The sequence below is a fragment of the Rhincodon typus genome, chromosome 14 (assembly GCF_021869965.1).
Source record: "Rhincodon typus isolate 14 chromosome 14, sRhiTyp1.1, whole genome shotgun sequence".
Lineage (NCBI taxonomy): Eukaryota > Metazoa > Chordata > Chondrichthyes > Orectolobiformes > Rhincodontidae > Rhincodon > Rhincodon typus.
Genome location: NC_063345.1, coordinates 58,869,348 through 58,874,944, shown reverse-complemented (window position 1 = coordinate 58,874,944; position 5,597 = coordinate 58,869,348).

Genomic DNA, 5,597 nt, shown 5'->3' with positions numbered 1-5,597 from the left:
GTGTTCATCCAGCTCTACACCTTGTTATCTCAGCTCCCACGGGATGTTATTTTTCCATAGGATCACTCTCATTCTTCTTAACTTCAAGAAATATATGCCCCATCTGTTTATATGACATGTCCTGTATCTCAGGAATCAGCCTTGCAAACCTTCTCTTTATTGCTTTTAGTGCAAGTGTGTCCCTCTCTAAGGTGAACATATCTGTATGCGGTTATCTAGGCATGTTCTCACTAATGCCCTGCAGTGTCCTAGCAAGACTTTCCAATTTTTATATTCTCACCCCCAGCCCCTTGCAAAAAAAGGGCACCTTGCATGCTGACTTGTATAAGGACAGCTAGATTCTTCTCTGCTACAAGAGTTTACAGTCTTTCTCCATTTAAATCATTCTGCGTTTCTATGCTGAAGCAGATTACCTCACATTTCTCACATTATACACCATCTACTGATTTCTCACTTAATCGATATCCTCATGGAGTGTTTTTCCATCCTCTTCACTATTTGTTTTCCAACCTATTGTCGTATCATAGGTGCATTTTGCTCCAATACAGTCACTACTTTCATTAGAGCTTTTAATATAGGTTGTAAATAGTTAATGCTCCAGGACTGATTCCTGTGATGCATTGGTTACAACTTGGTATCCTGAAAATGACCCATTTCTCCTCATGCTCTGTATCCTGATTGCCAGCCAGTCATTTATCCATGCAAATGTATCACAGCCAACACTTTAACCTATTATCTTGTGTTATAACCTTTTATATGGTACCTTCTGAAACACTTTTTGGAAATCCAAATGCACCATAACTGCTGGTTCTTGTTTATCCAACTTTCTTGTTACAAGCACTCCAAGCACTGTAATGAATTTGTTGAGAATGATTTCCCTTTCATAAAACCATGCTGATTCTACCTGATTACATTATGATTTAATAAAGTGCCGCCGCTACATCTACAATAAGAGTTTCTCGTATTTAGCCTAATTGGCCAACAGTACCTTCCTTTTTGTCTAATGTTTTCTTAAACAGAGTTGTTACGTTTCTGATTTTCAATCTACTGGGACTTTTCTAGAAACTAGGGAATTTTGGGAGATTGTGATCAATTTTTAATTAATTCAATTCTTTTAATTCACTCATGGGATGTGGATGTCTCTGGCTGAGTCAATATTTATTGCCCATCCCTAATTATTAAGAGTCAACCTCAGTTGCTGTGGGCTGGAGTCACATCTAGGCCAGACCAGGTAAGGATGACAGATTTCCTTCCCTAAAGGACATTAGTGGACCAGATGTTTTTTTTTCTGACAATCAACAATGCACTCATGGTTATCATTATGCCCTTCATTCCAAATTCCTTATTAAATCCAAATTCCACTGTCTACTATAGCAGGATTTAAACCCAGGTCCCCAGAATATTAGTTCATTTTCTGGTTTCATCCACTTCTTTTATATAATAGAACATAATATAATATTCATAGAATCCCTACAGTGTGGAAACAGGCCACTGAGCCCAACAAGTCCATACTGACCCTTGGAGCATCCCACCCAGACCCATTCCCCTGTAACCCACACATCCCTGAACTCTACAGGCAATTTAGCATGGCCAATCCATCTAACCTTTGGACTGTGGGAGGAAACTGGAACACCCAGAGGAAACCCACGCAGACACGGGGAGAACATGCAAACTCCACACAGACAGTTGCCTGAGGGTGGAATCAAACCCAGGTCCCTGGTGCTGTGAAGTAGCAGTGGTAACCACTGTGCCACCGTGCCGCCCTATATAAAGTATCAAGTCAAGTAACTTGTCAGTTTTAAATTCCGTTATTTTTCCATTAATTTTGACTTCTTCTCTAGTGTTAGATGCTGTCTTAATTTTCCCATACCTTTTTGCCTCCTGTTTACTTCTGTTTTTGAAATGCTTTTTGTATTTTCCACTGTGGACATAAATACAAAGTGTTTGCCACTTAATTCCCCAGTCTCACCCCTTAAAGGACTACCAATGCACACTTTAGCTACTCTTTTCATTTTCATATGCTTGTTGAAGGGTTTACTGTTTGTCTTTTTGTTTCATGCTAGTTCTCTCTCATATTTCATTTTCTCTCTTCATTGTATGCCTTTTCTTTCAATTTAACACCACCATTAACCTCCTGAAGTAACCATAGGTGAATGTAACCAATTATGACATAGCCTTTATTCCTCAATTGAATATATCTTTGCTGAGAGTTGCGAAATAAATATTCATGAAAAAAAGGTCATATAGGATCTGAAGAAAGGATATGGGAATAGCACGACATGGAAAGCTCTTCCAGAGAGCGAGCATGGAAATAAAGGGATGATTGGCCTCTTTCTGTGCATTTACATTCATGATTTTCTAATTGGTATAAGAATTGGAAGTGCTAAGTGACTTTATTTGTCACAGTAAGTAGTTTCCATGCTGTTCTGTGTTGAAGGTTGCTTTGTAAACAGATTATGCAGTGCGAACTTCCTTGCCAATATCACTGAAGGTTATAGCTACCCTCATGTTTAATGGTTTTGGCATGATTCAAGTCCCTGGTGCCTTAGGCAGTTCACCACATCAAAGCCAAATGATAGCTGTGTTTTTGAAACAAGCAGCTGGTCAGGTCTATTTTGAAGAAGCGAAGAGGTTGCAGCAACATCTTGATTGTTAGTGTGACCGTGATTTTAAAAAAATACAGAAAATTCATCTTGGGAGCTAAAACAAAACCAATACTAAATTGTCGTCCAGCTTTACACGGCACTGTATTATTTTTTCCCACATAAAAACAAACTGAGATCACAGTTGCCTACTTCACTATTTGCAATCTATATCTTGCTTTTAACTGCACACAGTTAATTTAGCTCTTGCTATCCTTACAGATATCAAAATAGAATCATCAAGTTCGTTACTAGTTCATAATGACAGTCAGAACTCACTTCATACATAATTTTTCATTTATCTTACATATTTGATGGAGAGTGGAAATGTGGAATCTTTCTCACGTACTGTTGTGGATGTTGGAGATAACTATAAAGTTTAAACATTTAAAGTTTTAAAGTTAGATTACTATTGAACCCAGCCATTGGCACAGAGAAGCTCATGTGTATTGGTGTTGGCTCTCAGCTCAGATAAAAGGGGACATCCACCCAATAAATCGTAAAAGGACAGTTGACATAAAGGTAATTACCCAACATTAGGGTGACTGATGTAATATGGGAAATAATACAAATCTAAAAACTCAATGATTGATTTTTATTTGGTAATGGTATCAAAGGATATACAGCAAAAGTAGGTAAGAAGAGTACAGGTACAGATCAACTGTAGTCTAAAAGAGTGCTGAAACATACTTTTGTGACTACGTAGACCCAACTAGTCTCCAAACTGTTACAGAGATAGTAGGAACTGCTGATGCTGGAGAATCTGAGATAACAAAGTGTAGAGCTGCATGAACACAGCAGGCCAAGCGGCATCAGAGGAGCAGGAAAGCTGACATTTCGGGTCGAGACCCTTCTTCAGAAAATTTTAGTCTCCAAACTGCTTGTAGTTTTGAGTATTGCTAACTGAAAGGAACATTTTGAAAGGGCATAAAGAAATAGGATTTATGTGATTGTAATTAACTGCAGGACTTTCTACAGAATTTTACAACCAATGAAGTGCAGCTTTTTACTAATATAGGAAATGTGCATGCAGTTTGCATACAGCAAGCTCCCGTGTACAACAATGCGATGACAGGCCTTTAACATGTTTTTAATTATGTTGATTGAGGGATAAACATTGAGGCTACTGACGAGGGATAGCCCTCCTGCTCTTTTACAAAACTCCACAGGACCATTTATATTCACTTGAGAGAGCAATTTAACATTTGATTTGAGGGTTAACATCTGACGGCAGAGCACTCCCTCAGTAATACACTGGGTGTCAGCTTGATCTTTGTACTCAAGTCTGGTACAGGACTTGAATTCACAGATTCTGATTCAGAAAGAGCTTGCAACTGAGCCATGGCTGCTATGAGCTGCAACATTGTCTATGAGGACTACAACAAAGAAGCGAAACACTTTAGCTTCATAACGCCCAGAACAGCCTGCTGAATCAAGTATCTAAAGAGGTAGATTGAAAGGGACAGCCCTGCTCTCCCAAATATATTGCACATTCATGTTAGTTCCTTGCTAATACATCATTAGGGGAGTCCTAGCAAGTTCTAGTGTGACCCTACAATCTGCCAACATACTTCCTCCACAAGGGACCTCTTACAGTTTATTACATTGGACATTACGCCCAGAAAGCAAAACACAAGCAGTAATAGATAGACTGAGGCTAATATAACAAAGAAAATAGTGCATTCCACTGACTGTAATACAATTTAAAGCTTTATCAAATAATTTATTTCAGCAATACAGTAGTTACAGAGAATTACAAAAAATTGGCAAATAAAGGAAATTCTGTGCAGACTCTAGCAAACTCTAATGTAATTCAGTTTAAAACTACATTCATGAATATAAAAAATATAAGATTAAATAGCAGTAGGTTATAAACAATATGCAAAGATACAGATTTAGACACTCTTTATAGCAATAAGTTGAATCAGTACATTAAGAAAAATGGAGAAAAGATATAATATTTCCTGACAGAATCAAAGTCAGAGAAGGGGTATGATTACACATCATGTAGGTGATAATACTTAAGTTTTTTTTTCAAAATCAAATGCTTAATATAGAAGTTTAATATAGTTACGGATTTGCAGGAAAGGAATAGGTTACACTCACAGCAAACTTATTTTGGCACGACAATTTCTTGGAAAAGATAACCAAGTCATTGTCAGGGGAAATTAAATTACTCAATATTTCGGGACATTTTTATGTCAAAGGATATCCTGTGAAATTTAAGCAGAATGCCTCAGACTGGGACCTGAATATTGAAGGGTATATAACATCTAGGGAGGACGGGAAGCTAAGAAAAGATGGAGGAGTGGCGCTGTGAATTAAAGTTGATATTCGCACAATAAAGAGCAATGATCTAAATTCAGGAAACCAGGATACAGCAGCAACCTGGATAGATATAAGGAATAAAAAAGAGGAGCCGTCACTTGTGGGAGGTGTGTACGGGCCCCCTAACAGTAACTACATGGTAGGAGAGGAAATCAAGGAATAGCTAATGGGAGCATGTCAAAAGGCTGTGGCAATTGTTATGAGGTTTTTAACCTACATATCGACTGGAAAAATCAAATAGGGAGAAAATAGTTCAGGTGAGGAATTCATCGAATATTTTCAGGACAATTTTTTAAACCAGCATGATGTAGCACCAGTCAAAGAACAGGCTACACTAGACCTGATTTTGATCAATGAGATGGGATTAATTAGTGACCTCCTAGTGAAAGTGCTCCTGGGTAGCAGTAACCGTAATATGATGGAATTTAAATGTAGTTTAAGAGAGAGATGGGTGGGTGTAAGACTACTTTTTAAAATTTAAATAAGGGCAGTTATGAGGGCATGAAAGCGGAGCTAGCAAACGTAAACTTGCAATTTAAGTTAAGGAATATGTCAACAGAGATGCAATGAGAAACATTTAAGGGAATATTTCAGAAAGCACAGAATAGATCTCACCCAACAGGTAAT